This window comes from Bufo bufo, chromosome 6 (genome assembly GCF_905171765.1).
Source record: "Bufo bufo chromosome 6, aBufBuf1.1, whole genome shotgun sequence".
Classification (NCBI taxonomy): Eukaryota; Metazoa; Chordata; class Amphibia; order Anura; family Bufonidae; genus Bufo; species Bufo bufo.
In genome coordinates, this window is record NC_053394.1 from 196432836 (window position 1) to 196445415 (window position 12580).

The window sequence follows — 12580 nt, forward strand, 5'->3', positions numbered from 1 at the left end:
AGACTTGTTCTCTGGGTGGACAGAAGCCTACCCCCTCTGAAATCAGACCGCCACAACAACTGCTAAGAAACTAATGCAGGAAACTGTTTGTAGGTTCGGAGTACCTGAGGTCATTGCCAGTGATCAGGGCCCAGTATTCACTGCTAGCTTAACCCAAATTGTCTAGAAGATCGTAGGGTCACACTTAGCCTATCACACGCCCTACCGACCGCAATCAAGCGGGAAAGTGGAACGCCTCAATGGGGTACTGAAATCCTAACTATTGAAAATGACTAGGGAGACAGGGCTCACTTGGGTACAGTGTTTACCTATTGTGCTCTTTTCAGTCAGACACACCCCAAGACCTCCTCACAAACTCAAACCATATGAGATCTTGTTTGGGGTAGGACCTCGCCTTGGACAATACTTCCCACAACAAATACAGATGCATTATGAATCAGTTGCCAAATATGTAATAACTTTATGTAAACAATTGTCTAACACAAGAGGGGTACCAGATGAATTCAAAGCCAGAGATGAAGTAAAGGCAGGGTTTGAATCCCTTATTCCTATAGTGACCATTAACAAGAATGCTGCTTGGATTAACTACATCTACTATAATCAGCAGAGGTTTGTAAATTACACTAGGGATGCTTTAAAAGGAATAGCTGAACAACTTGAGGCCACCTCCCAGGTGACTTTCCAGAATAGAATTGCTCTAGATAAGAATCTGGCAGAAAGGGTGTATGTTGTACCTACATCCCAGACGATACCGGCCCAAATGGTAAGATTACTCTGGCAATAAAAAATTTGGAAGATTTAACAGATGAACTAAAAGGAAATGCAGGGGTCTCAGATCCCTGGGACTGGTACTTTGGATGGATGTCCGGCTGGCAGAAAATGTTGGTACAGATGGGTGTTACCATTCTGATCGTTTTGATACTCCTTGTATTTGTCATCTATTGTCTACTTCCTTGTTTTCGTAAACACGCTGATAAGATCACTGATGCTCCTGTGATGACTTATCAAGATATGGCTCCTATGACACCTACCTGGTCTGCAGCTCCACTCCTCCCTCGGCCCCTATATCAGCCAGTCTTTCCGTCCATGGAAGACCCAAGAGAAGACAAAACCTCCCCCCGGAAATTGACTACGAGAGAATAGGGCAAGAGATCCAAAATCAATGTCCGTCCCTCATCATGGGCCTCATCTGCTAGAGATGGGGCGGGTGCACTGGGGGTGAAGAAGTACCACCTGGTGGGCATTCTCAGGGGTCATGTGTCACATCTGTGACAGGTCTCAGAAGGTCTGAAAGATTATCTACGCATTAGTGATCTGACAGCCTCTTTTGGTTTCACTTTGTCTGTGTGTTGCTGGTATGTCCACACCTCTTGTTCAGGTGTGGATCATGTGACCTTTACCTCACCCTATTTAGTCTGACTTTTCCCATCACTCCTTGCTTGGGATAGCTTCATTTGGTCTTGGAAGAGCTGGAGTGTGGTTCGTGTTGAAGTCCTGTTCATCCTTCATCCTCTGAAGTTAAGTGTTCAGCTTGTCTTGTTTTGTATCCCCCCCCCCCCCCCCCGGTTGTTTACTAGGCCTCAGTGAGATGCTAGTTCCTTCACCAGGGAAGGAACGGGTGGTCTCTGCCCTGTCATTATCTTTAGGGCATCTGAGGGTCATCAGGGTTTTCTAGGTTCCCGTGTATGGGTATCTCTACCATCGAGAGGTGTCCATACAGATAGGAGTTAGGGCCAGGAGCAGGGTTTTATAGGTGGTGACCCTTTTCCTTAACTAGCGGTGAGGCCTAGTGTCTTTCCCCTTCCTTCTTGATTGTCTTTTGGTGTTCTCTCCTACTAAATCCGTGACATTATCCCAAGCCAATACCGCCATTTTTGTTCTGATCTGTGCAGCTATGGATACTATGTCTGAACTGGTCGAACAGCTGCAGAATCTGACTTTGGAGGTAGCAGACCTCCGCGCAACTGTCTTGCAGATTCAGAGTCCACAGGCCTGTCCTGAACCGAAGGTGGCTCTCCTGGACAGGTTTTCCGGGGGTAGTGACAATTTCATCCGGTTCAGGGAGTCATGTAAATTATACTTTAAGCTGTGTCCATACTCTTCTGGGGATGAGTGTCAACGTGTGGGTATGATTATGTGGCTATGGGCTTTTTCTCTGCCGACCGGATCACTGTCCCTCCGGTCGGTAGATTAATTCTTCAGAGCCTTGGGTCTCATCTACGATGACCTGGATTGGATCTCTCAGGCCGAGACTAAGTTACGGAGTTTGCGGCGGGGAGAACGTTCCGCGGAGAACTATTGCTCTGAATTTAGGAGATGGGCTACCGATACTGAGTGGAACGATCCTGCTCTCCGTAGCCAATTCTGTCAGGGTCTCTCTGAGAGACTGCAGGACACGTTGGCCTTTCATGAAAATCCTGTGTCATTTGAGGCAGCTATGTCCCTTGCTGTAGTCTAGATAGACACCTGAGGGAGAGATCTAGGGGTCCTCACCTTCAGGACGTACTGTCCAATAAGGGTACTGCTTCCTTTGACACTTATGCTGGAGAGACACTGGTAGTTGTGCCTTGTGATGAGCCTATGCAGTTAGGAGGAGCTACTCCTGGCAAAAGCTTGGGTCATGTGAAAGGAGTCTGCTTTTATTGTGGCAAGAAGGGACATTTTGTGAATATTTGTCCGTACTTGCAGCATCAACTTTTAATCCTCAAATTACTATTGGAGGTGTGGATGGGGAGCAAGAAAACCTACTTTTGTCTTTTACTGGTAGTACCCGTTTTCTCCTGTCTGCCAAGGTGGTGCTAGAGTCCTAAACTGTGAAAATCTAAGCATTTATCGACAGTGGGGCAGGAGTTAACTTGATTGGTGGAGAGTTTGTACGCATTCATGGGTTGACTACTAATGCATTAGAGAAAAGTATTTCTGTCTTTGCAATTGACCTCTCACCCAAAAATGCCTGTCGCAGGTAGTGAATGACATTCATTTAAGAGTGGGTGATTTGCATCAGGAATCTATCTCCTGTTATGTATTGGAGGGTCTGCCTGCTCCATGGTTAAGCAAACATAACCCTAACATCGACTGGCAAGCGAGACAGATTCTCAGAGTGATTTTTGCATGGACAACTGTCTTAATCCCTTAGGGACACAGCCTTATTTCACCTTAAGGACTAGGCCATTTTTTGCAAATCTGACCAGTGTCAATTTAAGTGCTGATAACTTTAAAACACTTTGACTTATCCAGGCCATTCTGAGATAGTTTTTTCGTCACATTTTGTACTTCATGACACTGGTAAAATGAAGTTAAAAAAAATCATTTTAATTTATAAAAAAATACCAAATTTACCAAAAATTTGTAAAAAATTTCAAATTTCCAACTTTCAATTTCTCTACTTCTATAATACAAAGTAATACCTACAAAAATAGTTATTACTTTACATTTCCCATATGTCTACTTCATGTTTGGATCAATTTGGAAATGAAATTTTATTTTTGGGGGATGTTACAAGGCTTAGAAGTTCAGAAGCAAATCCCACTTTTTAGGGACCAGTTCAGGTCTGAAGTCACTTTGTGAGGCTCACATAATAGAAACCACCCAAAAATGACACCATTCTAGAAACTACACCCCTCAAGGTATTCAAAACTGATTTTACAAACGTCATTAACCCTTTAGGTGATCCACAAGAGTTAATGGCAAATGGTGATAAAATTTCAGAATTTAGATTTTTATGCAAATTTTCCATTTTAATCCATTTTTTCCAGGAACAAAGCAAGGGTTAACAGCCAAACAAAATGCTATATTTATTGCCCCGATTCTGTCGTTTGCAGAAACACCCCATATGTGGCCGTAAACTACTGTAGGGGCACACAGTAGGGCGTAGAGGGAAAGGTGCACCGTATGGTTTTTGGGAGCCAGATTTTGCTGGACTGTTTTTTTGACACCATGTCCCATTTGAAGCCCCCCTGATGCACCCCTAGAGTAGAAACTCCATAAAATTGACCACATCTAAGAAACTACACCCCTCAAGGTATTCAAAACTGATTTTACAAACTTTGTTAACCCTTTAAGTGTTGCACAAGATTTAATGGAAAATAGAGATACAATTTCAGCTTTTTTGGCACCGTTTTTTTTTTTTTGTTATTTACAACATTCATCTGACAGGTTAGATCATGTGGTAATTTTATAGAGCAGGTTGTCATGAACGCGGCGATACCTAATATGTATACAATTTTTTTATTTATGTAAGTTTTACACAATGATTTCATTTTTGAAACAAAAAAAATCATGTTTTAGTGTCTCAATAGTCTGAGAGCCATAGTTTTTTCAGTTTTTGGACGATTATCTTAGGTAGGGTCTCATTTTTTGTGGAATGAGATGACGGTTTGATTGGCACTATTTTGGGGGTGCATATGACTTTTTGATCGCTTGCTATTACACTTTTTGTGAAGTAAGATGACAAAAAACGGCTTTTTTTACACCGTTTTTATTTTAATTTTTTTATGGTGGTCACCTGAGTGGTTAGGTCATGTGATATTTTTATAGAGCCGGTCGATACGGACGCGGCGATACCTAATATGTATACTTTTTTTATTTATGTAAGTTTTACACAATGATTTCATTTTTGAAACAAAAAAAAATCATGTTTTAGTGTTTCCATAGTCTAAGAGCCATAGTTTTTTCAGTTTTTTGGCGATTATCTTGGGTAGGGTAGGATTTTTGCGTGATGAGATGACGGTTTGATTGGTACTAATTTGGTGTACATGCGACTTTTTTAATCACATTTATTACCTTTTTTGGGAAGTAAGGTTGGCAAAATTTAAATTTCCTCATAGTCAATTTTTTTATTTTTATGGCGTTCACCGTGTGGGGAAAGTAACATGACCGTTTTATAGATCAGGTCGTTACGGACTCGGCAATACCTAATTTTTTTTATTATTTTTTTTATTCAGTGATAAATGTTTTTTTTTTTTTACTTTACTTTTTTCACTTTTTTTTCACTTTTTTTTTCACTTTTTTTCACTTTTTTTTGACCCAGACCCACTTGGTTCTTGAAGATCCAGTGGGTCTGATGTCTGTATAATACAGTACAGTACACTATATAGTGTATTTTACTGTATTTTACTTACACTTTGTCTGAACAGATATATGCCTTTAGCACAGATCTGTTCAGCACCAAGGACAGCAGGATGCCTGAGAAGGCGTCCTGTTGCCATGGGAACCTTCCCCGTCTGCTCAGTTGTGGCCACAACTGAGCAGATGGGGAGGGGAAAGGAGGGGGGCTCCCTCCCTCTGTGACCCCATCCTGTCTGGGGGCTGCAAATGCACAGCAGCCCTCCGATGGGAGAGGGAGGGAGCTCCCGACTGTTAACCTCTGCTCTTCCATACCGCAGTCCGTACGGACCGCGGTATGGAAAGGGTTAAACGGCTGACATCACAGCACAGATGTCAGCCGTTTATACCAGAGTGTCAGCAATGTGCTGACACTCTGGTATACCCACTGGCCACCAATGATTATTCAAGAGGAGGCGGGCGGGGGATCGCGATCCCGCCTGCCGCACCGCCCGCCTCCCGCACCGACCGCAACCCCCCACACCACCCGCCGCCATAAAATCACTCAGGGGCGCAGGGGGTGTGGAAATCTATATTTTGGGCATGTTAAAGTTTCTGATCCCCGCGGTCAGGGACCGCGGGCATCAGAAACTGCAGAAAGCGCAGCAAACCGCAGGTCTGAATTGACTTGCGGTTTGCTGCGATCGCAGACACGGGGGGGTCACGGGACCCCTCGCGCATTTAGCCGAGGTGCCTGCTCAATGATTTGAGCAGGCACCTTGTTCCGATCACCGCCCGCCGGGCGCCAGTGATCGGAACAACACATGACGTACCGGTACTTCATGTGTCCTCAAGGACTCGGGAAACATGCCGTACCGGTACGTCATGTGTCCTTAAGGGGTTAATGCATAATTCTCTATGGTGACCACTAAAACTGTACCCTCGTTCATTTCAGAATTATCTGATGTTTTCTCTGAGAGTGGTAGTCAGGAGTTGCCTCCGCACCGGGAGTATGACTGTCCCGTCAATCTTATTCCCGGAGCTAATTTGCCCAAATCTCGGTTGTATAATCTTTCGGAACTCAAAAGAAAGGCCATGCGAGAGTATATTACCGAGAGTTTGGCAAAGGGACATATTAGACCATCCAAGTCCCCAGTGGCTGCTGGGTTTTTCTTTGTAAAGAAAAAAGATGGTACCCTGAGACCATGCCTGGACTTCTGTGAGCTCAATCGTATTACCGTCTGTGATCCTTACCCACTTCCTTTGATTCCGGATTTGTTTAGTCAGATTGTCGGTGCCAGGGTGTTCTCTAAGTTGGATCTGAGGGGGGTATATAATCTGGTAAGGATCAAGGAGGCGGATGAGTGGAAGACTACATTTAATACCCCTGAGGGTCATTTTGAAAACCTGGTTATGCCCTTTGGGTTAACCAATGCTCCTGCAGTTTTTCAACACGTTGTCAATGACATCTTTCATCATCTGGTGGGGAGGTTTGTCGTTGTATACCTTGATGACATACTAATTTATTTGCCTAATATGGAGACTTATCAGGATCATGTGAGACAGGTGTTGCAGATCCTAAGAGAGAATAAGTTGTATGCTGAGATGGAAAAGTGTGTATTTGCTGTACAGGAAGTGCAATTTCAGGGTTACCTGCTCTCATCCTGAGATTTTCGTATGGATCCCGAGAAGGTCCGTGCCTTGTTGGGCTGCGATCGACCCGAAAATCTGAAAGCGCTTATGCAGTTTTTGGGGTTTACCAATTACTACTGTAAATTTATCTTGAACTATTCATCGGTGGTTAAACCTTTAACAGACATGACTGTCTGGTCTGATGCGGCATTACAGGCCTTTTCTGCTGTGAAAGAATGTTTTGCTTCGGCCACTATTCTGATGCAACCGGACGTGACTCAGCCATTTATTGTTGAGGTTGACCCGTCCGAGGTAGGGGTAGGAGCAATCTTGTCGCAAGATCCTTCACCTAGTACATTGCGCCCATGTGCATTTTTCTCTAAAAAACTCTCTACTGCTGAAAGGAATTATGATGTGGGGAATAGGGAATTGCTGGCCATTAAGTTGGCATTCGAGGAATGGCGGCATTGGTTGGAAGGAGCAATTCACCCTATTACGTTAATTACGGATCACAAGAATATGGCCTACCTGGAGTCAGCTATGCGACTCAACCCAAGTCAGGCCAGATGGTCATTGTTTTTCACCAGATTTAACTTCATCGTCACTTACCGCCCTGGGGTTAATAACGTCAAGGCGGCGCTTTGTCGCGTAGCTTTCCTAGGGGGGTGAGTCTAATGACCCTAGTCCCATTTTATCTGAAGGGGTAGTCATATCCGCTCTTTATCCTGATATTGAGGCCAGGGTGTTGGAGGCACAGGAGGATGCTCCAGACTCTTGTCCTCCGGGGAAGTTGTTTGTTCCCTCCGAATTACGTCACAAGGTGTTTGAGGAACATTACTGTATGGTGCTTGCTGGGCACCCTGGGAGCAGATCGACTGTCGATCTCATCTCTCGCAGATTTTGGTGGCCGGGGTTGCGTAAGTGTGTTGAGGACTATGTGTCAGCCTGTGGTACCTGTGCACGTGCTAAGGTGACACATACTCGGCCTTCCGGATCTCTGCTTCCATTGCCCATCCCATCCAGACCTTTGACCCATTTGTCCATGGATTTTATCACGGAATTACTGAATTCTGAACTGTGATTCTGGTGGTTGTAGATCGTTTTAGTAAAATGGCACACTTTATTGCATTACCTAGTCTACCCAATGCTAAAACTCTTGCATAGGTGTTTATCGACAACATCTTGAAACTATATGGAATTCCCTCTGATGTGGTGTCCGATAGACAAAAAAGATGGGCAACAGGTATAAGCGTGTGGCTGACAGGAGACGTATGAGTGGTCCGGACCTGAGAGTGGCTGATTCTGTGTGGTTGTCTACAAGAAACATTAAACTTAATGTACCTTCTTGGAAGTTGGGCCCAAGATTTTTTGGTCCATATAAGATCACTGCCATTGTTAACCCTGCTGTAGTCTTCTGTCTTGAACTTCCTCAGGCTTTGAAAATCCATAACGTATTTCATAAATTAGTTAATAGAATGAAGTGGCTCACTGCTGTTAGCGGGTGGTACGGTGCTACAAACTAAAAATTGAGGACACCCCACCTCAATGTAAGAATTATACAAGAAAATGATGGAAGCGAGCACTCACTCTATGGCAATTACTCAGATTTAATAGTTTAAAAATAATATTACAATTCAATTTATAAGAACAATATAAAAAATATAAGATTAAATGGTCGACCATGTATGTGACACTTATGAAAATACCGCACACATCATACAATATAATTCAAGGAAGAATTGGTTACTATGCATAGATGGTTCTCCAATGGTGGCCTGGTGAAAAAAATATATATAATAGTGCGTGACAAATCACTGGTGAAAAATCTCCTAGTAGTGCAAAGTAATTGGTGAAAAAATATAATAATAATTATTATTCCTGTGTTCAGGGTAGTGAAATAATAATGTCAGTAAAGTGAAAAGAGGACACCCGTTGGAGTGCTGCACACTCGTATATGCTGATATATTTGAAATCCTTCCTGTGGCAAATATCCGGATCGATGTGTTAGTTCATATACTGAGCCGCATCAAACACTGTGGCCGTTGGATATATTCAACTGTTAGATCATTGGTACGTATAGACAGTCTGTAATATCAGCTCGACTCTTAATTCTGAATAGAGGATAATCTTTGCTGAAGAAATAAGTTGTCTTACCTCCTATGATATTCTATCGGAGGATCTCTTTCTTAGTACGCTGCAGGACATGTGCTGGAGACGCTGCTACGTCTTTACAGCTAGCAGGCTCTGACAATCTAGCCCAATCTCGCGATGTTACGAGCGGGACTCCCGTCCGGTCTCTGTACTCACTCAGATGTTCGGGGAGATTCAATTGTCACAAAGTTGCCTTCTTTGGTTTAATGATTCTTCTTTATAGCATGGCCATGCAAAAGTTCCTTCTGTGGAGGTTTTAGCAGAGTGTCTGATTGTCCAGACGCGTTTCGGGATACTTCCAATCCCTTCCTCAGTGGTCATATCCGGCACTCCTAACCTCCTCCTTTTTAAACGTTGACGAAGTCCTCTATAAGTCCCGGTTATCTAATCCAGAATTGGGATGTTTTTGTCAAATTTCACCATGATGCGGTTATATTGCGTTTTTGTTGCGTTTTTTTGTGTATGATGCGTTTTATGTTTATTTTATTTTATTCATTGCGGTCAATGTCCCTATAATATAACATAAGTGTCACATACATGGTCGACCATTTAATCTTATATTTTTAATATAGTTCTTATAAATTGAATTGTAATATTATTTTTAAACTATTAAATCTGAGTAATTGCCATAGAGTGAGTGCTCGCTTCCATCATTTTCTTGTATTTCATAAATTGTTGCTAAAGAAATGTGTCGAACCTGTGGATCCGTCCTCCTTGCCTCCCGCTCCTGTCATGGTGGACGGCAATTTAGAATTTCAGATGAGCAGGATTGTGGACTCCAGATTTCTCCGGAGATCCCTCCAGTATCTTGTTCATTGGAGAGGGTACGGACCAGAGGAGAGGATGTGGGTTCCAGCGACTGATGTTAATGCTAGTCGTCTGGTGAGAGCATTCCACAGAGCTCATCCTAATAAGGTCAGTCCTGGGTGCCCGGAGGTCACCCGTAGAAGGGGGGGTACTGTCACATCTGTGACAGGTCTCAGAAGGTCTGAAGGATTATCTACGCATTAGTGATCTGACAGCCTCTTTTGGTTTCACTTTGTCTGTGTGTTGCTGGTATGTCCACACCTCCTGTTCAGGTGTGGATCATGTGACCTTTACCTCGCCCTATTTAGTCTGACTTTTCCCATCACTCCCTGCTTGGGATAGCTTCATTTGGTCTTGGAAGAGCTGGAGTGTGGTTTGTGTTAAAGTCCTGTTCATCCTTCATCCTCTGAAGTTAAGTGTTCAGCTTGTCGTGTTTTGTTTCCCCCTTCCCCCCTGGTTGTCTACTAGTGAGATGCTAGTTCCTTCACCAGGGAAGGAACGGGTGGTCTCTGTGCTGTCATTATCTTTAGGGCTTCTGAGGGTCACCAGGTTTTCCTAGGTTCCCGTGTAGTATGGGTATCTCTACCATCGAGAGGTGCCCATACGGATAGGAGTTAGGGCCAGGAGCTGGGTTTTATAGATGGTGACCCTTTTCCTTCTGTAGCAGTAAGGCCTAGTGTCTTTCCCCTTCCTTCTTGATTGTCTTTTGGTGTTCTCCCCTACTATATCCGTGACATTATGAGGCAGGGTCAGTCATCAATCAAGAATACAAAAGGGGGGACTGTTATGGATAAATAATGTATTCTTGCCTTGTCTTCCCATTTCTTCTTATACTTCCTGTTTTTTTTGCTTCAGTGTCATTTCTGAATAATGATACTCGCCTGCATTTCCATATAAGTACATAAGTACAAGACATGTATGCAGTGGGATGACGTGCAGCCTGCGCATTCCTATAACCATATATAGCTAATTGCAGAACAAAGTACGTGTCCTTATGATACTGAGCTGATAATCTGAGAGATATTGAGGTAAAACCGCAGTGGACACCCCAGAGATAGATGTGCCAAGACAATTCTCCGAACAAAACTCTCCCCAACCAATAATTTGTCTTGCCTGCCAATCAATAATTGGATTATGTTTTGTCAACCACGGTAAACCTAGGACTATAGGAGCAGGCAAATTCCTCATGACAAACCAAGAAATAAGCTCTACATGTGAATCACCCAACCTGAACTGAATACCATTTGCAATATGAGTGAGACTCCTTTGAGAAAGAGGTGAAGAATCTATTGCAAACACCGGAATCTCCCTTTCTAAAGTGCACGTACTTAGACCCAGATTTTGAAGGAAAAGAAAGTCAATAAGGTTTAGCCCCACACCACAGTCAATGAATACCTCAAAAAAAAAATTCTTGAGTCTAGCGCCACCATAGCTGGAAGGAGAAAACGAGAATTACAGGGAGCTTGCATATTTGCCTGTTCCACTACTCCATTCACGCTACCAAGAGTCAGGACGTTTTTTTTTTCTTTCATATCATCACGCGGTTTAACAAAAGGACAAGCAAAAACAAAATGGTCACTTTTACCACAGTAGTAACATAATTTATGTGATCTCCTAAAGTTTCTCCTACCAGAACGAAAAGATATCTGACCCAACTGCATGGGTTCCTCCCCTACCCCAGAGTTATAAGTAATATCACCCTGGGCAGCAGGTGAGACAAAACCACACGCAGAAGGGATCCCTTGCACGGAGGGACCCTTACACCTCTCTCTGATACGTCTATCCAACCGTATAGCCAAAGACATCGCATTCTCTAGAGTATCCGGGTACTCATGAAAAGCCAGGGCATCTTTCAACCTCTCAGATAACCCCTGACAAAACTGACTACGTAACGCGGGGTCGTTCCACCCCGACTCAGTAGCCCATCTCCTAAACTCTATGCAGTAAACCTCTGCAGTATGTTTACCCTGTAATAAGTTACGCAATTTAGATTCTGCCATCGAGACCCGATCTGGGTCATCGTAAATCAATCCCAGGGCTTTGAAAAATTCCTCCACCGACCGGAGGGCCAGAGAACCGGGCGGCAGAGAAAAAGCCCAGGATTGCTCGTCCCCTTTTAGCAGAGACATGATTATACCAACCCTCTGACTTTCATCACCTGACGAAAATGAACGCAGTCGAAAATACTCTTTAAGTGAAAAAAATCATCTGCACCCCCTGCAAATTTCTCGGGAAGAGCGACTTTAGGCTTTCCACCAATTTGACCTGCACCTGATGCCAGAACACTCTGACACCGTGTGACCGAGCTACGCAGATCCGCAACCTCTAGGGATAATCCCTGCATGCGGTCAACCAGTGCATCAATTGACGCCATCACAAAACCGCTGAGTAATGGCAGTCACAGTATGGCGGGTTATAATGTCACGGCGGACAGTATCTCAGATATGCAGACAACCAAATAAACAAGTGTCTAGGCGAGATGCTGGGGAATGGTCACCTCCTAGCATATCCCTGACTTCTGTCCCTATGCTGCTAAGCCCACATTCAGACCTTGATGGTAGGAATAATGTGTCCTCGTGCCTGGACTGCAAATACCCTAGAATCCCTGAGATGGTGAAAGGGGAGAAGGGGCAGAAGACACACAAACAGCCTAGACCGCAAATAACAAAAACAGAAACCAAACTTATCTGAGCTGGAACAGACAATCCTTCCTTCCTTGAATCCAAGGCCAGACTGAATTCTATAACCCACGCGGCCCTCTGGGAGTGAAGGCAATTTAACCACTTAAGGACCACAGGTTTATACCCCCCTAGTGACCAGGCCCTTTTTTACAAATCGGCACTCCACAACTTTAGCGGTTTATTGCTCGGTCATGCAACTTACCACCCAAATGAATTTTACCTCCTTTTCTTCTCACTAATAGAGCTTTCATTTGGTGGTATTTCAT